A 26,389-nucleotide genomic window follows, 5' to 3' on the forward strand; every position below is an offset into this window, starting at 1 on the left:
GCACAGGTATGGATGGATAGTAAACTTGACAACACAGCGGTAGAGCAATGGACTACTGTACCATACTGCTATATATATACTGGTGGTCAGCAAAATTCTGCACTGACCTCCTACTATAATACTACGCACAACTACAATGCAGCACAGATATGGATAGTATACTTGACGACACAGAGGTAGAGCAATGGACTACTGTACTGCTATATATATATTCTGGTGGTCAGCAAAATTCTGCACTGTCCTCCTACTATAATACTGCGCACAACTACAATGCAGCACAGATATGGATAGTATACTTGACGACACAGAGGTATAGCAATGGACTACTGTACCGTACTGCTATATATATACTGGTTGTCAGCAAAATTCTGCACTGTCCTCCTACTATATACTGCGCACAAATAAAATGCAGCACAGGTATGGATGGATAGTATACTTGACTACACAGAGGTAGAGCAATGAACTACTGTACCGTACTGCTATATATAAACTGGTGGTCAGCAAAATCCTGCACTGTCCTCCTACTATAATACTGCGCACAACTACAATGCAGCACAGATATGGATAGTATACTTGACGACACAGAGGTACAGCAATGGACTACTGTACCGTACTGCTATATATATACTGGTGGTCAGCAAAATCCTGCACTGTCCTCCTACTATAATACTGCGCACAACTACAATGCAGCACAGATATGGATAGTATACTTGACGACACAGAGGTAGAGCAATGGACTACTGTACCGTACTGCTATATATATATACTGGTGGTCAGCAAAATTCTGCACTGTCCTCCTACTATAATACTGCGCACAACTACAATGCAGCACAGATATGGATAGTATACTTGAGGACACAGAGGTAGAGCAATGGACTACTGTACTGCTATATATATATTCTGGTGGTCAGCAAAATTCTGCACTGTCCTCCTACTATAATACTGCGCATAACTACAATGCAGCACATATATGGATAGTAAACTTGACGACACAGAGGTAGAGCAATGGACTACTGTACCGTACTGCTATATATATACTGGTGGTCAGTAAAATTCTGCACTGTCCTCCTACTGTAATACTGTGCACAACTAAAATGCAGCACAGGTATGGATGGATAGTATATGTGACGACAAAGAGGTAGAGCAATGGACTACTGTACCGTACTGCTATATATATACTGGTGGTCAGCAAAATTCTGCACTGTCCTTCTACCATATACTGCGCACAACTAAAATGCAGCACAGGTATGGATGGATAGTATACTTGACTACACAGAGGTAGAGCAATGAACTACTGTACCATACTGCTATATATAAACTGGTGGTCAGCAAAATTCTGCACTGTCCTCCTACTATAATACTGCGCACAACTACAATGCAGCACAGATATGGATAGTATCCTTGACGACACAGAGGTAGAGCAATGGACTACTGTACCTTACTGCTATAGTATATAGTGGTTGTCAGCAAAATTCTGCACAGTCATCCTACTATATACAGTACTGTACACAACTTAAATGCAGCACGGGTATGGATGGATAGTATACTTGATGACACAGAGGTAGAGCAATGGACTACTGTACCGTACTGCTATATGTATACTGGTGGTCAGCAAAATTCTGCACTGTCCTCCTACTACAATACTGCGCACAACTAAAATACAGCACAGATATGGATAGTATACTTGACGACACAGAGGTAGAGCATTGGACTATTGTACCGTACTGCTATATATATATACTGGTGGTCAGTAAAATTCTGCACTGTCCTCCTACTATAATACTGTGCACAACTACAATGCAGCACAGGTATGGATGGATAGTATACTTGACAACACAGCGGTAGAGCAATGGACTACTGTACCATACTGCTATATATATACTGGTGGTCAGCAAAATCCTGCACTGTCCTCCTACTATAATACTGCGCACAACTACAATGCAGCACAGATATGGATAGTATACTTGACGACACAGAGGTAGAGCAATGGACTACTGTACCGTACTGCTCTATATATACTGGTGGTCAGCAAAATTCTGCACTGTCCTCCTACTATATACTGCGCACAACTAAAATGCAGCACAGGTATGGATGGATAGTATACGTGATGACACAGAGGTAGAGTAATGGACTACTGTACCGTACTGCTATATATATGCTGGTGGTCAGCAAAATTCTGCACTATCCTTCTACTATAATACTGCGCACAACTACAATGCAGCACAGATATGGATAGTATACTTGATGACACAGAGGTAGCGCATTGGACTACTGTCCCATACTGCTGTATATATACTGGTGGTCAGCAAAATTCTGCACTGTACTCCTACTATATACAGTACTGCGCACAACTAAAATGCAGCACAGGTATGGATGGATAGTATACTTGATGACACAGAGGTAGAGCAATGGACTACTGTACCGTACTGCTATATATGTACTGGTGGTCAGCAAAATTCTGCACTGTCCTCCTACTATAATACTGCGCACAACTACAATGCAGCACAGATATGGATAGTATAATTGACGACACAGAGGTAGAGCAATGGACTACTGTACCGTACTGCTATATATATACTGGTGGTCAGCAAACTTCTGCACTGTCCTCCTACTATAAAACTGCGCACAACTACAATGCAGCACAGGTATGGATGGATAGTATACTTGACAACACAGAGGTAGAGCAATGGACTACTGTACCGTACTGCTATATATATACTGGTGGTCAGCAAAATCCTGCACTGTCCTCCTACTATAATACTGCGCACAACTACAATGCAGCACAGATATGTATAGTATACTTGACGACACAGAGGTACAGCAATGGACTACTGTACCGTACTGCTATATATATATACTGGTGGTCAGCAAAATCCTGCACTGTCCTCCAACTATAATACTGCGCACAACTACAATGCAGCACAGATATGGATAGTATACTTGACGACACAGAGGTAGAGCAATGGACTACTGTACCGTACTACTATATATATACTGGTGGTAAGCAAAATTCTGCACTGTCCTCCTACTATAATACTGCGCACAACTACAATGCAGCACAGATATGGATAGTATACTTGAGGACACAGAGGTAGAGCAATGGACTATTGTACTGCTATATATATATATATATTCTGGTGGTTAGCAGAATTCTGCACTGTCCTCTTACTATAATACTGCGCACAACTACAATACAGCACATATATGGATAGTAAACTTGACGACACAGAGGTAGAGCAATGGACTACTGTACCGTCCTGCTATATATATACTGGTGGTCTGTAAAATTCTGCACTGTCCTCCTACTGTAATACTGCGCACAACTAAAATGCAGCACAGGTATGGATGGATAGTATATGTGACGACAAAGAGGCAGAGCAATGGACTACTGTACCGTACTGCTATATATATACTGGTGGTCAGCAAAATTCTGCACTGACCTCCTACTATAATACTGCGCACAACTACAATGCAGCACAGATATGGATAGTATACTTGACGACACAGAGGTAGAGCAATGGACTACTGTACCGTACTGCTATATATATATATATACTGGTGGTCAGCAATATTCTGCACTGTCCTCCTACTATAATACTGCACACAACTACAATGCAGCACAGATATGGAGAGTATACTTGACGACACAGAGGTAGAGCAATGGACTACTGTACCATACTGCTATATATAAACTGATGGTCAGCAAAATTCTGCACTGTCCTCCTACTATAATACTGCGCACAACTACAATGCAGCACAGGTATGGATGGATAGTATACTTGACAACACAGAGGTAGAGCAATGGACTACTGTACCGTACTGCTATATATATACTGGTGGTCAGCAAAATTCTGCACTGTCCTCCTACTATATACTGCGCACAACTCATCTGCAAGGGGGCCGGCGGCGAGGCTCCGGTGACCATCCAGGCTGTACCTGTGATCGTCCCTCTGGAGCTAATGTCCAGTAGCCAAAGAAGCCAATCCATCCTGCACGCAGGTGAGTTTACTTCTTCTCCCCTAAGTCCCTCTATGCAGTGATCCTGTTGCCAGCAGGACTCACTGTAAAATAAAAAACCTAAGCTAAACTTTTCTAAGCAGCTCTTTAGGAGAGCCACCTAGATTGCACCCTTCTCGGCCGGGCACAAAAACCTAACTGAGGCTTGGAGGAGGGTCATAGGGGGAGGAGCCAGTGCACACCACCTGATCCTAAAGCTTTACTTTTTGTGCCCTGTCTCCTGCGGAGCCGCTATTCCCCATGGTCCTTTCAGGAACCCCAGCATCCACTAGGACGATAGAGAAATGCAGCACAGGTATGGATGGATAGTATACGTGATGACACAGAGGTAGAGCAATGGACTACTGTACCGTACTGCTATAAATATACTGGTGGTCAGCAAAATTCTGCACTATCCTTCTACTATAATACTGTGCACAACTACAATGCAGCACAGATATGGATAGTATACTTGATGACACAGAGGTAGCGCATTGGACTACTGTCCCGTACTGCTGTATATATACTGGTGGTCAGCAAAATTCTGCACTGTACTCCTACTATATACAGTACTGCGCACAACTAAAATTCAGCACAGGTATGGATGGATAGTATACTTGATGACACAGAGGTAGAGCAATGGACTACTGTACCGTACTGCTATATATGTACTGGTGGTCAGCAAAATTCTGCACTGTCCTCCTACTATAATACTGCGCACAACTACAATGCAGCACAGATATGGATAGTATAATTGATGACACAGAGGTAGAGCAATGGACTACTGTACCGTACTGCTATATATATACTGGTGGTCAGCAAACGTCTGCACTGTCCTCCTACTATAATACTGCGCACAACTACAATGCAGCACAGGTATGGATGGATAGTATACTTGACAACACAGAGGTAGAGCATTGGACTACTGTACCGTACTGCTATATATATACTGGTGGTCAGCAAAATCCTGCACTGTCCTCCTACTATAATACTGCGCACAACTACAATGCAGCACAGATATGTATAGTATACTTGACGACACAGAGGTACAGCAATGGATTACTGTACCGTACTGCTATATATATACTGGTGGTCAGCAAAATCCTGCACTGTCCTCCTACTATAATACTGCGCACAACTACAATGCAGCACAGATATGGATAGTATACTTGACGACACAGAGGTAGAGCAATGGACTACTGTACCGTACTACTATATATATACTGGTGGTCAGCAAAATTCTGCACTGTCCTCCTACTATAATACTGCGCACAACTACAATGCAGCACAGATATGGATAGTATACTTGAGGACACATAGGTAGAGCAATGGACTACTGTACTGCTATATATATATATTCTGGTGGTCAGCAAAATTCTGCACTGTCCTCTTACTATAATACTGCGCACAACTACAATACAGCACATATATGGATAGTAAACTTGACGACACAGAGGTAGAGCAATGGACTACTGTGCCGTACTGCTATATATACATACTGGTGGTCCGTAAAATTCTGCACTGTCCTCCTACTGTAATAATGCGCACAACTAAAATGCAGCACAGGTATGGATGGATAGTATATGTGACGACAAAGAGGTAGAGCAATGGACTACTGTACCGTACTGCTATATATATATAAAGGTGGTCAGCTAAATTCTGCACTGACCTCCTACTATAATACTGCGCACAACTACAATGCAGCACAGATATGGATAGTATACTTGACGACACAGAGGTAGAGCAATGGACTACTGTACCGTACTGCTATATATATATATATACTGGTGGTCAGCAAAATTCTGCACTGTCCTCCTACTATAATACTGCACACAACTACAATGCAGCACAGATATGGAGAGTATACTTGACGACACAGAAGTAGAGCAATGGACTACTGTACCATACTGCTATATATAAACTGATGGTCAGAAAAATTCTGCACTGTCCTCCTACTATAATACTGCGCACAACTACAATGCAGCACAGGTATGGATGGATAGTATACTTGACAACACAGAGGTAGAGCAATGGACTACTGTACCGTACTGCTATATATATACTGGTGGTCAGCAAAATTCTGCACTGTCCTCCTACTATATACTGCGCACAACTAAAATGCAGCACAGGTATGGATGGATAGTATACGTGATGACACAGAGGTAGAGCAATGGACTACTGTACCGTACTGCTATAAATATACTGGTGGTCAGCAAAATTCTGCACTATCCTTCTACTATAATACTGTGCACAACTACAATGCAGCACAGATATGGATAGTATACTTGATGACACAGAGGTAGCGCATTGGACTACTGTCCCGTACTGCTGTATATATACTTGTGGTCAGCAAAATTCTGCACTGTACTCCTACTATATACAGTACTGCGCACAACTAAAATTCAGCACAGGTATGGATGGATAGTATACTTGATGACACAGAGGTAGAGCAATGGACTACTGTACCGTACTGCTATATATGTACTGGTGGTCAGCAAAATTCTGCACTGTCCTCCTACTATAATACTGCGCACAACTACAATGCAGCACAGATATGGATAGTATAATTGATGACACAGAGGTAGAGCAATGGACTACTGTACCGTACTGCTATATATATACTGGTGGTCAGCAAACGTCTGCACTGTCCTCCTACTATAATACTGCGCACAACTACAATGCAGCACAGGTATGGATGGATAGTATACTTGACAACACAGAGGTAGAGCATTGGACTACTGTACCGTACTGCTATATATATACTGGTGGTCAGCAAAATCCTGCACTGTCCTCCTACTATAATACTGCGCACAACTACAATGCAGCACAGATATGTATAGTATACTTGACGACACAGAGGTACAGCAATGGATTACTGTACCGTACTGCTATATATATACTGGTGGTCAGCAAAATCCTGCACTGTCCTCCTACTATAATACTGCGCACAACTACAATGCAGCACAGATATGGATAGTATACTTGAGGACACATAGGTAGAGCAATGGACTACTGTACTGCTATATATATATATTCTGGTGGTCAGCAAAATTCTGCACTGTCCTCTTACTATAATACTGCGCACAACTACAATACAGCACATATATGGATAGTAAACTTGACGACACAGAGGTAGAGCAATGGACTACTGTACCGTACTGCTATATATACATACTGGTGGTCCGTAAAATTCTGCACTGTCCTCCTACTGTAATAATGCGCACAACTAAAATGCAGCACAGGTATGGATGGATAGTATATGTGACGACAAAGAGGTAGAGCAATGGACTACTGTACCGTACTGCTATATATATATAAAGGTGGTCAGCTAAATTCTGCACTGACCTCCTACTATAATACTGCGCACAACTACAATGCAGCACAGATATGGATAGTATACTTGACGACACAGAGGTAGAGCAATGGACTACTGTACCGTACTGCTATATATATATATATACTGGTGGTCAGCAAAATTCTGCACTGTCCTCCTACTATAATACTGCACACAACTACAATGCAGCACAGATATGGAGAGTATACTTGACGACACAGAAGTAGAGCAATGGACTACTGTACCATACTGCTATATATAAACTGATGGTCAGAAAAATTCTGCACTGTCCTCCTACTATAATACTGCGCACAACTACAATGCAGCACAGGTATGGATGGATAGTATACTTGACAACACAGAGGTAGAGCAATGGACTACTGTACCGTACTGCTATATATATACTGGTGGTCAGCAAAATTCTGCACTGTCCTCCTACTATATACTGCGCACAACTAAAATGCAGCACAGGTATGGATGGATAGTATACGTGATGACACAGAGGTAGAGCAATGGACTACTGTACCGTACTGCTATAAATATACTGGTGGTCAGCAAAATTCTGCACTATCCTTCTACTATAATACTGTGCACAACTACAATGCAGCACAGATATGGATAGTATACTTGATGACACAGAGGTAGCGCATTGGACTACTGTACCGTACTGCTATATATATACTGGTGGTCAGTAAAATTCTGCACTGTACTCCTACTATATACAGTACTGCGCACAACTAAAATGCAGCACAGGTATGGATGGATAGTATACTTGATGACACAGAGGTAGAGCAATGGACTACTGTACCGTACTGCTATATATATACTGGTGGTCAGCAAAATTCTGCACTGTCCTCCTACTATAAATCTGCGCACAACTACAATGCAGCACATATATTAATAGTATACTTGACGACACAGAGGTAGAGCAATGGACTACTGTACCGTACTGCTATATATATATACTGGTTGTCAGCAAAATTCTGCACTGTCCTCCTACTATAATACTGCGCACAACTGCAATGCAGCACAGGTATGGATGGATAGTATACTTGACAACACAGAGTTAGAGCAATGGACTACTGCTCCGTACTGCTATATATATACGGGTGGTCAGCAAAATTCTGCACTGTTCTCCTACTATAATACTGCGCACAACTACAACGCAGCACACATATGGATAGTATACTTGAGGACACAGAGGTAGAGCAATGGACTACTGTACCGTACTGCTATATATATACTGGTTGTCAACAAAATTCTGCACTGTCCTCCTACTATATACTGCGCACAACTAAAATGCAGCACAGGTATGGATGGATAGTATACTTGACTACACAGAGGTAGAGCAATGAACTACTGTACCGAACTGCTATATATAAACTGGTGGTCAGCAAAATTCTGCACTGTCCTCCTACTATAATACTGCGCACACCTACAATGCAGCACAGATATGGATAGTGTACTTGACGACACAGAGGTAGAGCAATGGACTACTGTACCGTACTGCTATATATATACTGGTGGTCAGCAAAATTCTGCACTGTCCTCCTACTATAATACTGCGCATAACTACAATGCAGCACAGATATGGATAGTATACTTGATGACACAGAGGTAGAGCAATGGACTACTGTACTGCTATATATATATTCTGGTGGTCAGCAAAATTCTGCACTGTCCTCCTACTATAATACTGCGCACAACTACAATGCAGCACAGATATGGATAGTATACTTGACGACACAGAGGTATAGCAATGGACTACTGTACCGTACTGCTATATATATACTGGTTGTCAGCAAAATTCTGCACTGTCCTCCTACTATATGCTGCGCACAACTAAAATGCAGCACAGGTATAGATGGATAGTATACTTGACTACACAGAGGTAGAGCAATGAACTACTGTACCGTACTGCTATATATAAACTGGTGGTCAGCAAAATTCTGCACTGTCCTCCTACTATAATACTGCGCACAACTACAATGCAGCACAGATATGGATAGTATACTTGACGACACAGAGGTAGAGCAATGGACTACTGTACCGTACTGCTCTATATATACTGGTGGTCAGCAAACTTCTGCACTGTCCTCCTACTATAATACTGCGCACAACTACAATGCAGCACAGGTATGGATGGATAGTATACTTGACAACACAGAGGTAGAGCAATGGACTACTGTACCGTACTGCTATATATATACTGGTGGTCAGCAAAATCCTGCACTGTCCTCCTACTATAATACTGCGCACAACTACAATGCAGCACAGATATGTATAGTATACTTGACGACACAGAGGTAGAGCAATGGACTACTGTACCGTACTGCTATATATATACTGGTGGTCAGCAAAATCCTGCACTGTCCTCCTACTATAATACTGCGCACAACTACAATGCAGCACAGATATGGATAGTATACTTGATGACACAGAGGTAGAGCAATGGACTACTGTACCGTACTGCTATATATATACTGGTGGTCAGCAAAATTCTGCACTGTCCTCCTACTATAATACTGCACACAACTACAATGCAGCACATATATGGATAGTATACTTGACGACACAGAGGTAGAGCAATGGACTACTGTACCGTACTGCTATATATATACTGGTGGACAGCAAAATTCTGCACTGTCCTCCTACTGTATACTGCACACAACTACAATGCAGCACATATATGGATAGTATACTTGAGGACACAGAGGTAGAGCAATGGACTACTGTACTGCTATATATATATTCTGGTGGTCAGCAAAATTCTGCACTGTCCTCCTACTATAATACTGCGCACAACTACAATGCAGCACATATATGGATAGTAAACTTGACGACACAGAGGTAGAGCAATGGACTACTGTACCGTACTGCTATATATATACTGGTGGTCAGTAAAATTCTGCACTGTCCTCCTACTGTAATACTGTGCACAACTAAAATGCAGCACAGGTATGGATGGATAGTATATGTGACGACAAAGAGGTAGAGCAATGGACTACTGTACTGCTATATATATATTCTGGTGGTCAGCAAAATTCTGCACTGTCCTCCTACTATAATACTGCGCACAACTACAATGCAGCACAGATATGGATAGTATACTTGACGACACAGAGGTATAGCAATGGACTACTGTGCCGTACTGCTCTATATATACTGGTTGTCAGCAAAATTCTGCACTGTCCTCCTACTATAATACTGCGCACAACTACATTGCAGCACAGGTATGGATGGATAGTATACTTGACAACACAGAGGTAGAGCAATGGACTACTGTACCGTACTGCTATATATATACAGGTGGTCAGCAAAATCCTGCACTGTCCTCCTACTATAATACTGCGCACAACTACAATGCAGCACAGATATGTATAGTATACTTGACGACACAGAGGTACAGCAATGGACTACTGTACCGTACTGCTATATATATACTGGTGGTCAGCAAAATCCTGCACTGTCCTCCTACTATAATACTGGGCACAACTACAATGCAGCACAGATATGGATAGTATACTTGACGACACAGAGGTAGAGCAATGGACTACTGTACCGTACTGCTATATATATACTGGTGGTCAGCAAAATTCTGCACTGTCCTCCTACTATAATACTGCACACAACTACAATGCAGCACATATATGGATAGTATACTTGACGACACAGAGGTAGAGCAATGGACTACTGTACCGTACTGCTATATATATACTGGTGGACAGCAAAATTCTGCACTGTCCTCCTACTGTATACTGCGCACAACTACAATGCAGCACATATATGGATAGTATACTTGAGGACACAGAGGTAGAGCAATGGACTACTGTACTGCTATATATATATTCTGGTGGTCAGCAAAATTCTGCACTGTCCTCCTACTATAATACTGCGCACAACTACAATGCAGCACATATATGGATAGTAAACTTGACGACACAGAGGTAGAGCAATGGACTACTGTACCGTACTGCTATATATATATACTGGTGGTCAGTAAAATTCTGCACTGTCCTCCTACTGTAATACTGTGCACAACTAAAATGCAGCACAGGTATGGATGGATAGTATACTTGACGACACAGAGGTAGAGCAATGGACTACTGTACTGCTATATATATATTCTGGTGGTCAGCAAAATTCTGCACTGTCCTCCTACTATAATACTGCGCACAACTACAATGCAGCACAGATATGGATAGTATACTTGACGACACAGAGGTATAGCAATGGACTACTGTACCGTACTGCTATATATATACTGGTTGTCAGCAAAATTCTGCACTGTCCTCCTACTATATGCTGCGCACAACTAAAATGCAGCACAGGTATAGATGGATAGTATACTTGACTACACAGAGGTAGAGCAATGAACTACTGTACCGTACTGCTATATATAAACTGGTGGTCAGCAAAATTCTGCACTGTCCTCCTATTATAATACTGCGCACAACTACAATGCAGCACAGATATGGATAGTATACTTGACGACACAGAGGTAGAGCAATGGACTACTGTACCGTACTGCTCTATATATACTGGTGGTCAGCAAACTTCTGCACTGTCCTCCTACTATAATACTGCGCACAACTACAATGCAGCACAGGTATGGATGGATAGTATACTTGACAACACAGAGGTAGAGCAATGGACTACTGTACCGTACTGCTATATATATACTGGTGGTCAGCAAAATCCTGCACTGTCCTCCTACTATAATACTGCGCACAACTACAATGCAGCACAGATATGTATAGTATACTTGACGACACAGAGGTACAGCAATGGACTACTGTACCGTACTGCTATATATATACTGGTGGTCAGCAAAATCCTGCACTGTCCTCCTACTATAATACTGCGCACAACTACAATGCAGCACAGATATGGATAGTATACTTGATGACACAGAGGTAGAGCAATGGACTACTGTACCGTACTGCTATATATATACTGGTGGTCAGCAAAATTCTGCACTGTCCTCCTACTATAATACTGCACACAACTACAATGCAGCACATATATGGATAGTATACTTGACGACACAGAGGTAGAGCAATGGACTACTGTACCGTACTGCTATATATATACTGGTGGACAGCAAAATTCTGCACTGTCCTCCTACTGTATACTGCACACAACTACAATGCAGCACATATATGGATAGTATACTTGAGGACACAGAGGTAGAGCAATGGACTACTGTACTGCTATATATATATTCTGGTGGTCAGCAAAATTCTGCACTGTCCTCCTACTATAATACTGCGCACAACTACAATGCAGCACATATATGGATAGTAAACTTGACGACACAGAGGTAGAGCAATGGACTACTGTACCGTACTGCTATATATATACTGGTGGTCAGTAAAATTCTGCACTGTCCTCCTACTGTAATACTGTGCACAACTAAAATGCAGCACAGGTATGGATGGATAGTATATGTGACGACAAAGAGGTAGAGCAATGGACTACTGTACTGCTATATATATATTCAGGTGGTCAGCAAAATTCTGCACTGTCCTCCTACTATAATACTGCGCACAACTACAATGCAGCACAGATATGGATAGTATACTTGACGACACAGAGGTATAGCAATGGACTACTGTGCCGTACTGCTCTATATATACTGGTTGTCAGCAAAATTCTGCACTGTCCTCCTACTATATACTGCGCACAACTAAAATGCAGCACAGGTATGGATGGATAGTATACTTGACTACACAGAGGTAGAGCAATGGACTACTGTACCGTACTGCTATATATAAACTGGTGGTCAGCAAAATTCTGCACTGTCCTCCTACTATAATACTGCGCACAATTACAATGCAGCACAGATATGGATAGTATACTTGACGACACAGAGGTAGAGCAATGGACTACTGTACCGTACTGCTATATATATACTGGTGGTCAGCAAAATTCTGCACTGTCCTCCTACTATAATACTGTGCACAACTACAATGCAGCACAGATATGGATAGTATACTTGACGACACAGAGGTAGAGCAATGGACTACTGTACCGTACTGCTCTATATATACTGGTGGTCAGCAAACTTCTGCACTGTCCTCCTACTATAATACTGCGCACAACTACAATGCAGCACAGGTATGGATGGATAGTATACTTGACAACACAGAGGTAGAGCAATGGACTACTGTACCGTACTGCTATATATATACTGGTGGACAGCAAAATTCTGCACTGTCCTCCTACTATAATACTGCGCACAACTACAATGCAGCACAGATATGGATAGTATACTTGAGGACACAGAGGTAGAGCAATGGACTACTGTACTGCTATATATATATATTCTGGTGGTCAGCAAAATTCTGCACTGTCCTCCTACTATAATACTGCACACAACTACAATGCAGCACATATATGGATAGTAAACTTGACGACACAGAGGTAGAGCAATGGACTACTGTACCGTACTGCTATATATATACTGGTTGTCAGCAAAATTCTGCACTGTCCTCCTACTATATGCTGCGCACAACTAAAATGCAGCACAGGTATAGATGGATAGTATACTTGACTACACAGAGGTAGAGCAATGAACTACTGTACCGTACTGCTATATATAAACTGGTGGTCAGCAAAATTCTGCACTGTCCTCCTATTATAATACTGCGCACAACTACAATGCAGCACAGATATGGATAGTATACTTGACGACACAGAGGTAGAGCAATGGACTACTGTACCGTACTGCTCTATATATACTGGTGGTCAGCAAACTTCTGCACTGTCCTCCTACTATAATACTGCGCACAACTACAATGCAGCACAGGTATGGATGGATAGTATACTTGACAACACAGAGGTAGAGCAATGGACTACTGTACCGTACTGCTATATATATACTGGTGGTCAGCAAAATCCTGCACTGTCCTCCTACTATAATACTGCGCACAACTACAATGCAGCACAGATATGTATAGTATACTTGACGACACAGAGGTACAGCAATGGACTACTGTACCGTACTGCTATATATATACTGGTGGTCAGCAAAATCCTGCACTGTCCTCCTACTATAATACTGCGCACAACTACAATGCAGCACAGATATGGATAGTATACTTGATGACACAGAGGTAGAGCAATGGACTACTGTACCGTACTGCTATATATATACTGGTGGTCAGCAAAATTCTGCACTGTCCTCCTACTATAATACTGCACACAACTACAATGCAGCACATATATGGATAGTATACTTGACGACACAGAGGTAGAGCAATGGACTACTGTACCGTACTGCTATATATATACTGGTGGACAGCAAAATTCTGCACTGTCCTCCTACTGTATACTGCACACAACTACAATGCAGCACATATATGGATAGTATACTTGAGGACACAGAGGTAGAGCAATGGACTACTGTACTGCTATATATATATTCTGGTGGTCAGCAAAATTCTGCACTGTCCTCCTACTATAATACTGCGCACAACTACAATGCAGCACATATATGGATAGTAAACTTGACGACACAGAGGTAGAGCAATGGACTACTGTACCGTACTGCTATATATATACTGGTGGTCAGTAAAATTCTGCACTGTCCTCCTACTGTAATACTGTGCACAACTAAAATGCAGCACAGGTATGGATGGATAGTATATGTGACGACAAAGAGGTAGAGCAATGGACTACTGTACTGCTATATATATATTCAGGTGGTCAGCAAAATTCTGCACTGTCCTCCTACTATAATACTGCGCACAACTACAATGCAGCACAGATATGGATAGTATACTTGACGACACAGAGGTATAGCAATGGACTACTGTGCCGTACTGCTCTATATATACTGGTTGTCAGCAAAATTCTGCACTGTCCTCCTACTATATACTGCGCACAACTAAAATGCAGCACAGGTATGGATGGATAGTATACTTGACTACACAGAGGTAGAGCAATGGACTACTGTACCGTACTGCTATATATAAACTGGTGGTCAGCAAAATTCTGCACTGTCCTCCTACTATAATACTGCGCACAATTACAATGCAGCACAGATAAGGATAGTATACTTGACGACACAGAGGTAGAGCAATGGACTACTGTACCGTACTGCTATATATATACTGGTGGTCAGCAAAATTCTGCACTGTCCTCCTACTATAATACTGTGCACAACTACAATGCAGCACAGATATGGATAGTATACTTGACGACACAGAGGTAGAGCAATGGACTACTGTACCGTACTGCTCTATATATACTGGTGGTCAGCAAACTTCTGCACTGTCCTCCTACTATAATACTGCGCACAACTACAATGCAGCACAGGTATGGATGGATAGTATACTTGACAACACAGAGGTAGAGCAATGGACTACTGTACCGTACTGCTATATATATACTGGTGGACAGCAAAATTCTGCACTGTCCTCCTACTATAATACTGCGCACAACTACAATGCAGCACAGATATGGATAGTATACTTGAGGACACAGAGGTAGAGCAATGGACTACTGTACTGCTATATATATATATTCTGGTGGTCAGCAAAATTCTGCACTGTCCTCCTACTATAATACTGCACACAACTACAATGCAGCACATATATGGATAGTAAACTTGACGACACAGAGGTAGAGCAATGGACTACTGTACCGTACTGCTATATATATACTGGTGGTCAGTAAAATTCTGCACTGTCCTCCTACTGTAATACTGTGCACAACTAAAATGCAGCACAGCTATGGATGGATAGTATATGTGACGACAAAGAGGTAGAGCAATGGACTACTGTACCGTACTGCTATATATATACTGGTGGTCAGCAAAATTCTGCACTGTCCTCCTACTATATGGGTTCACTACGGCTGGCCGGCGGTCGGGCTCCCGGCGCCCAGCATACCGGCGCCGGGAGCCCGACCGCCGGCTGACCGACAGTGTGGCGAGCGCAAATGAGCCCCTTGCGGGCTCGCTGCGCTCGCCACGCTACGGGCACGGTGGCGCGCTACGCGCGCCACACTATTTTATTCTCCCTCTATGGGGGTCGTGGACCCCCTCGAGGGAAAATAAGTGTCGGTATGCCGGCGGTCGGGCTCCCGGCGCCGGTATACTGAGCGGCGGGAGCCCGACCGCCGGTATACAGAAGACCACCCCTACTATATACTGCGCACAACTAAAATGCAGCACAGGTATGGATGGATAGTATACTTGACTACACAGAGGTAGAGCAATGAACTACTGTACCGTACTGCTATATATAAACTGGTGGTCAGCAAAATTCTGCACTGTCCTCCTACTATAATACTGCGCACAACTACAATGCAGCACAGATATGGATAGTATACTTGACGACACAGAGGTAGAGCAATGGACTACTGTACCGTACTGCTATATATATACTGGTGGTCAGTAAAATTCTGCACTGTCCTCCTACTGTAATACTGCGCACAACTAAAATGCAGCAAAGGTATGGATGGATAGTATATGTGACGACAAAGAGGTAGAGCAATGGACTACTGTACCGTACTGCTATATATATACTGGTGGTCAGCAAAATTCTGCACTGACCTCCTACTATAATACTGCGCACAACTACAATGCAGCACAGATATGGATAGTATACTTGACGACACAGAGGTAGAGCAATGGACTACTGTACTGCTATATATATATTCTGGTGGTCAGCAAAATTCTGCACTGTCCTCCTACTATAATACTGCGCACAACTACAATGCAGCACAGATATGGATAGTATACTTGACGACACAGAGGTATAGCAATGGACTACTGTACCATACTGCTATATATATACTGGTTGTCAGCAAAATTCTGCACTGTCCTCCTACTATATACTGCGCACAACTAAAATGCAGCACAGGTATAGATGGATAGTATACTTGACTACACAGAGGTAGAGCAATGAACTACTGTACCGTACTGCTATATATAAACTGGTGGTCAGCAAAATTCTGCACTGTCCTCCTACTATAATACTGCGCACAACTATAATGCAGCACAGATATGGATAGTATACTTGACGACACAGAGGTAGAGCAATGGACTACTGTACCGTACTGCTCTATATATACTGGTGGTCAGCAAACTTCTGCACTGTCCTCCTACTATAATACTGCGCACAACTACAATGCAGCACAGGTATGGATGGATAGTATACTTGACAACACAGAGGTAGAGCAATGGACTACTGTACCGTACTGCTATATATATACGGGTGGTCAGCAAAATCCTGCACTGTCCTCCTACTATAATACTGCGCACAACTACAATGCAGCACAGATATGTATAGTATACTTGACGACACAGAGGTACAGCAATGGACTACTGTACCATACTGCTATATATATACTGGTGGTCAGCAAAATCCTGCACTGTCCTCCTACTATAATACTGCGCACAACTACAATGCAGCACAGATATGGATAGTATACTTGACGACACAGAGGTAGAGCAATGGACTACTGTACCGTACTGCTATATATATACTGGTGGTCAGCAAAATTCTGCACTGTCCTCCTACTATAATACTGCACACAACTACAATGCAGCACATATATGGATAGTATACTTGACGACACAGAGGTAGAGCAATGGACTACTGTACCGTACTGCTATATATATACTGGTGGACAGCAAAATTCTGCACTGTCCTCCTACTATATACTGCGCACAACTACAATGCAGCACATATATGGATAGTATACTTGAGGACACAGAGGTAGAGCAATGGACTACTGTACTGCTATATATATATTCTGGTGGTCAGCAAAATTCTGCACTGTCCTCCTACTATAATACTGCGCACAACTACAATGCAGCACATATATGGATAGTAAACTTGACGACACAGAGGTAGAGCAATGGACTACTGTACCGTACTGCTATATATATATACTGGTGGTCAGTAAAATTCTGCACTGTCCTCCTACTGTAATACTGTGCACAACTAAAATGCAGCACAGGTATGGATGGATAGTATATGTGACGACAAAGAGGTAGAGCAATGGACTACTGTACTGCTATATATATATTCTGGTGGTCAGCAAAATTCTGCACTGTCCTCCTACTATAATACTGCGCACAACTACAATGCAGCACAGATATGGATAGTATACTTGACGACACAGAGGTATAGCAATGGACTACTGTACCGTACTGCTCTATATATACTGGTTGTCAGCAAAATTCTGCACTGTCCTCCTACTATATACTGCGCACAACTAAAATGCAGCACAGGTATGGATGGATAGTATACTTGACTACACAGAGGTAGAGCAATGGACTACTGTACCGTACTGCTATATATAAACTGGTGGTCAGCAAAATTCTGCACTGTCCTCCTACTATAATACTGCGCACAACTACAATGCAGCACAGATATGGATAGTATACTTGACGACACAGAGGTAGAGCAATGGACTACTGTACCGTACTGCTCTATATATACTGGTGGTCAGCAAACTTCTGCACTGTTCTCCTACTATAATACTGCGCACAACTACAATGCAGCACAGGTATGGATGGATAGTATACTTGACAACACAGAGTTAGAGCAATGGACTACTGTACCGTACTGCTATATATATACTGGTGGACAGCAAAATTCTGCACTGTCCTCCTACTATAATACTGCGCACAACTACAATGCAGCACAGATATGGATAGTATACTTGAGGACACAGAGGTAGAGCAATGGACTACTGTACTGCTATATATATATATTCTGGTGGTCAGCAAAATTCTGCACTGTCCTCCTACTATAATACTGCACACAACTACAATGCAGCACATATATGGATAGTAAACTTGACGACACAGAGGTAGAGCAATGGACTACTGTACCGTACTGCTATATATATACTGGTGGTCAGTAAAATTCTGCACTGTCCTCCTACTGTAATACTGTGCACAACTAAAATGCAGCACAGCTATGGATGGATAGTATATGTGACGACAAAGAGGTAGAGCAATGGACTACTGTACCGTACTGCTATATATATACTGGTGGTCAGCAAAATTCTGCACTGTCCTCCTACTATATACTGCGCACAACTAAAATGCAGCACAGGTATGGATGGATAGTATACTTGACTACACAGAGGTAGAGCAATGAACTACTGTACCGTACTGCTATATATAAACTGGTGGTCAGCAAAATTCTGCACTGTCCTCCTACTATAATACTGCGCACAACTACAATGCAGCACAGATATGGATAGTATACTTGACGACACAGAGGTAGAGCAATGGACTACTGTACCGTACTGCTATATATATACTGGTGGTCAGTAAAATTCTGCACTGTCCTCCTACTGTAATACTGCGCACAACTAAAATGCAGCAAAGGTATGGATGGATAGTATATGTGACGACAAAGAGGTAGAGCAATGGACTACTGTACCGTACTGCTATATATATACTGGTGGTCAGCAAAATTCTGCACTGACCTCCTACTATAATACTGCGCACAACTACAATGCAGCACAGATATGGATAGTATACTTGACGACACAGAGGTAGAGCAATGGACTACTGTACTGCTATATATATATTCTGGTGGTCAGCAAAATTCTGCACTGTCCTCCTACTATAATACTGCGCACAACTACAATGCAGCACAGATATGGATAGTATACTTGACGACACAGAGGTTTAGCAATGGACTACTGTACCGTACTGCTATATATATACTGGTTGTCAGCAAAATTCTGCACTGTCCTCCTACTATATACTGCGCACAACTAAAATGCAGCACAGGTATAGATGGATAGTATACTTGACGACACAGAGGTAGAGCAATGAACTACTGTACCGTACTGCTATATATAAACTGGTGGTCAGCAAAATTCTGCACTGTCCTCCTACTATAATACTGCGCACAACTACAATGCAGCACAGATATGGATAGTATACTTGACGACACAGAGGTAGAGCAATGGACTACTGTACCGTACTGCTCTATATATACTGGTGGTCAGCAAACTTCTGCACTGTCCTCCTACTATAATACTGCGCACAACTACAATGCAGCACAGGTATGGATGGATAGTATACTTGACAACACAGAGGTAGAGCAATGGACTACTGTACCGTACTGCTATATATATACGGGTGGTCAGCAAAATCCTGCACTGTCCTCCTACTATAATACTGCGCACAACTACAATGCAGCACAGATATGTATAGTATACTTGACGACACAGAGGTACAGCAATGGACTACTGTACCGTACTGCTATATATATACTGGTGGTCAGCAAAATCCTGCACTGTCCTCCTACTATAATACTGCGCACAACTACAATGCAGCACAGATATGGATAGTATACTTGACGACACAGAGGTAGAGCAATGGACTACTGTACCGTACTGCTATATATATACTGGTGGTCAGCAAAATTCTGCACTGTCCTCCTACTATAATACTGCACACAACTACAATGCAGCACATATATGGATAGTATACTTGACGACACAGAGGTAGAGCAATGGACTACTGTACCGTACTGCTATATATATACTGGTGGACAGCAAAATTCTGCACTGTCCTCCTACTGTATACTGCGCACAACTACAATGCAGCACATATATGGATAGTATACTTGAGGACACAGAGGTAGAGCAATGGACTACTGTACTGCTATATATATATTCTGGTGGTCAGCAAAATTCTGCACTGTCCTCCTACTATAATACTGCGCACAACTACAATGCAGCACATATATGGATAGTAAACTTGACGACACAAAGGTAGAGCAATGGACTACTGTACCGTACTGCTATATATATATACTGGTGGTCAGTAAAATTCTGCACTGTCCTCCTACTGTAATACTGTGCACAACTAAAATGCAGCACAGGTATGGATGGATAGTATATGTGACGACAAAGAGGTAGAGCAATGGACTACTGTACTGCTATATATATATTCTGGTGGTCAGCAAAATTCTGCACTGTCCTCCTACTATAATACTGCGCACAACTACAATGCAGCACAGATATGGATAGTATACTTGACGACACAGAGGTATAGCAATGGACTACTGTACCGTACTGCTCTATATATACTGGTTGTCAGCAAAATTCTGCACTGTCCTCCTACTATATACTGCGCACAACTAAAATGCAGCACAGGTATGGATGGATAGTATACTTGACTACACAGAGGTAGAGCAATGGACTACTGTACCGTACTGCTATATATAAACTGGTGGTCAGCAAAATTCTGCACTGTCCTCCTACTATAATACTGCGCACAACTACAATGCAGCACAGATATGGATAGTATACTTGACGACACAGAGGTAGAGCAATGGACTACTGTACCGTACTGCTATATATATACTGGTGGTCAGCAAAATTCTGCACTGTCCTCTTACTATAATACTGTGCACAACCACAATGCAGCACAGATATGGATAGTATACTTGACGACACAGAGGTAGAGCAATGGACTACTGTACCGTACTGCTCTATATATACTGGTGGTCAGCAAACTTCTGCACTGTCCTCCTACTATAATACTGCGCACAACTACAATGCAGCACAGGTATGGATGGATAGTATACTTGACAACACAGAGGTAGAGCAATGGACTACTGTACCGTACTGCTATATATATACTGGTGGACAGCAAAATTCTGCACTGTCCTCCTACTATAATACTGCGCACAACTACAATGCAGCACAGATATGGATAGTATACTTGAGGACACAGAGGTAGAGCAATGGACTACTGTACTGCTATATATATATATTCTGGTGGTCAGCAAAATTCTGCACTGTCCTCCTACTATAATACTGCACACAACTACAATGCAGCACATATATGGATAGTAAACTTGACGACACAGAGGTAGAGCAATGGACTACTGTACCGTACTGCTATATATATACTGGTGGTCAGTAAAATTCTGCACTGTCCTCCTACTGTAATACTGTGCACAACTAAAATGCAGCACAGCTATGGATGGATAGTATATGTGACGACAAAGAGGTAGAGCAATGGACTACTGTACCGTACTGCTATATATATACTGGTGGTCAGCAAAATTCTGCACTGTCCTCCTACTATATACTGCGCACAACTAAAATGCAGCACAGGTATGGATGGATAGTATACTTGACTACACAGAGGTAGAGCAATGAACTACTGTACCGTACTGCTATATATAAACTGGTGGTCAGCAAAATTCTGCACTGTCCTCCTACTATAATACTGCGCACAACTACAATGCAGCACAGATATGGATAGTATACTTGACGACACAGAGGTAGAGCAATGGACTACTGTACAGTACTGCTATATATACACTGGTGGTCAGCAAAATTCTGCACTGTCCTCCTACTATAATACTGCGCATAACTACAATGCAGCACAGATATGGATAGTATACTTGATGACACAGAGGTAGAGCAATGGACTACTGTACCGTACTGCTATATATATACTGGTTGTCAGCAAAATTCTGCACTGTCATCCTTCTATATACAGTACTGTACACAACTTAAATGCATCACGGGTATGGATGGATAGTATACTTGATGACACAGAGGTAGAGCAATGGACTACTGTACCATACTACTATATATATACTGGTGGTCAGCAAAATTCTGCACTGTCCTCCTACTACAATACTGCGCACAACTAAAATGCAGCACAGATATGGATAGTATACTTGACGACACAGAGGTAGAGCATTGGACTATTGTACCGTACTGCTATATATATATACTGGTGGTCAGCAAAATTCTGCACTGTCCTTCTACTATAAGACTGTGCACAACTACAATGCAGCACAGGTATGGATGGATAGTATACTTGACAACACAGCGGTAGAGCAATGGACTACTGTACCATACTGCTATATATATACTGGTGGTCAGCAAAATCCTGCACTGTCCTCCTGCTATAATACTGCGCACAACTACAATGCAGCACAGATATGGATAGTATACTTGACGACACAGAGGTAGAGCAATGGACTACTGTACCGTACTGCTATATATATACTGGTGGTCAGCAAAATTCTGCACTGTCCTCCTACTATAATACTGCACACAACTACAATGCAGCACAGATATGGAGAGTATACTTGACGACACAGAGGTAGAGCAATGGACTACTGTACCGTACTGCTATATATAAACTGATGGTCAGCAAAATTCTGCACTGTCCTCCTACTATAATACTGTGCACAACTACAATGCAGCACAGGTATGGATGGATAGTAAACTTGACAACACAGCGGTAGAGCAATGGACTACTGTACCATACTGCTATATATATACTGGTGGTCAGCAAAATTCTGCACTGACCTCCTACTATAATACTACGCACAACTACAATGCAGCACAGATATGGATAGTATACTTGACGACACAGAGGTAGAGCAATGGACTACTGTACTGCTATATATATATTCTGGTGGTCAGCAAAATTCTGCACTGTCCTCCTACTATAATACTGCGCACAACTACAATGCAGCACAGATATGGATAGTATACTTGACGACACAGAGGTATAGCAATGGACTACTGTACCGTACTGCTATATATATACTGGTTGTCAGCAAAATTCTGCACTGTCCTCCTACTATATACTGCGCACAACTAAAATGCAGCACAGATATGGATAGTATACTTGATGACACAGAGGTAGAGCAATGGACTACTGTACCGTACTGCTCTATATATACTGGTGGTCAGCAAACTTCTGCACTGTCCTCCTACTATAATACTGCGCACAACTACAATGCAGCACAGGTATGGATGGATAGTATACTTGACAACACAGAGGTAGAGCAATGGACTACTGTACCGTACTGCTATATATATACTGGTGGTCAGCAAAATCCTGCACTGTCCTCCTACTATAATACTGCGCACAACTACAATGCAGCACTAATATGTATAGTATACTTGACGACACAGAGGTACAGCAATGGACTACTGTACCGTACTGCTATATATATACTGGTGGTCAGCAAAATTCTGCACTGTCCTCCTACTATAATACTGCGCACAACTACAATGCAGCACAGATATGGATAGTATACTTGACGACACAGAGGTAGAGCAATGGACTACTGTACCGTACTGCTATATATATATACTGGTGGTCAGCAAAATTCTGCACTGTCCTCCTACTATAATACTGCGCACAACTACAATGCAGCACAGATATGGATAGTATACTTGAGGACACAGAGGTAGAGCAATGGACTACTGTACTGCTATATATATATTCTGGTGGTCAGCAAAATTCTGCACTGTCCTCCTACTATAATACTGCGCATAACTACAATGCAGCACATATATGGATAGTAAACTTGACGACACAGAGGTAGAGCAATGGACTACTGTACCGTACTGCTATATATATACTGGTGGTCAGTAAAATTCTGCACTGTCCTCCTACTGTAATACTGTGCACAACTAAAATGCAGCACAGGTATGGATGGATAGTATATGTGACGACAAAGAGGTAGAGCAATGGACTACTGCACCGTACTGCTATATATATACTGGTGGTCAGCAAAATTCTGCACTGTCCTTCTACCATATACTGCGCACAACTAAAATGCAGCACAGGTATGGATGGATAGTATACTTGACTACACAGAGGTAGAGCAATGAACTACTGTACCATACTGCTATATATAAACTGGTGGTCAGCAAAATTCTGCACTGTCCTCCTACTATAATACTGCGCACAACTACAATGCAGCACAGATATGGATAGTATCCTTGACGACACAGAGGTAGAGCAATGGACTACTGTACCTTACTGCTATAGTATATAGTGGTTGTCAGCAAAATTCTGCACAGTCATCCTACTATATACAGTACTGTACACAACTTAAATGCAGCACGGGTATGGATGGATAGTATACTTGATGACACAGAGGTAGAGCAATGGACTACTGTACCGTACTGCTATATGTATACTGGTGGTCAGCAAAATTCTGCACTGTCCTCCTACTACAATACTGCGCACAACTAAAATGCAGCACAGATATGGATAGTATACTTGACGACACAGAGGTAGAGCATTGGACTATTGTACCGTACTGCTATATATATATACTGGTGGTCAGTAAAATTCTGCACTGTCCTCCTACTATAATACTGTGCACAACTACAATGCAGCACAGGTATGGATGGATAGTATACTTGACAACACAGCGGTAGAGCAATGGACTACTGTACCATACTGCTATATATATACTGGTGGTCAGCAAAATCCTGCACTGTCCTCCTACTATAATACTGCGCACAACTACAATGCAGCACAGATATGGATAGTATACTTGACGACACAGAGGTAGAGCAATGGACTACTGTACCGTACTGCTCTATATATACTGGTGGTCAGCAAAATTCTGCACTGTCCTCCTACTATATACTGCGCACAACTAAAATGCAGCACAGGTATGGATGGATAGTATACGTGATGACACAGAGGTAGAGTAATGGACTACTGTACCGTACTGCTATATATATGCTGGTGGTCAGCAAAATTCTGCACTATCCTCCTACTATAATACTGCGCACAACTACAATGCAGCACAGATATGGATAGTATACTTGATGACACAGAGGTAGCGCATTGGACTACTGTCCCATACTGCTGTATATATACTGGTGGTCAGCAAAATTCTGCACTGTACTCCTACTATATACAGTACTGCGCACAACTAAAATGCAGCACAGGTATGGATGGATAGTATACTTGATGACACAGAGGTAGAGCAATGGACTACTGTACCGTACTGCTATATATGTACTGGTGGTCAGCAAAATTCTGCACTGTCCTCCTACTATAATACTGCGCACAACTACAATGCAGCACAGATATGGATAGTATAATTGACGACACAGAGGTAGAGCAATGGACTACTGTACCGTACTGCTATATATATACTGGTTGTCAGCAAACTTCTGCACTGTCCTCCTACTATAAAACTGCGCACAACTACAATGCAGCACAGGTATGGATGGATAGTATACTTGACAACACAGAGGTAGAGCAATGGACTACTGTAC

The sequence above is a fragment of the Pseudophryne corroboree genome, chromosome 9 (assembly GCF_028390025.1).
Source record: "Pseudophryne corroboree isolate aPseCor3 chromosome 9, aPseCor3.hap2, whole genome shotgun sequence".
NCBI lineage: Eukaryota > Metazoa > Chordata > Amphibia > Anura > Myobatrachidae > Pseudophryne > Pseudophryne corroboree.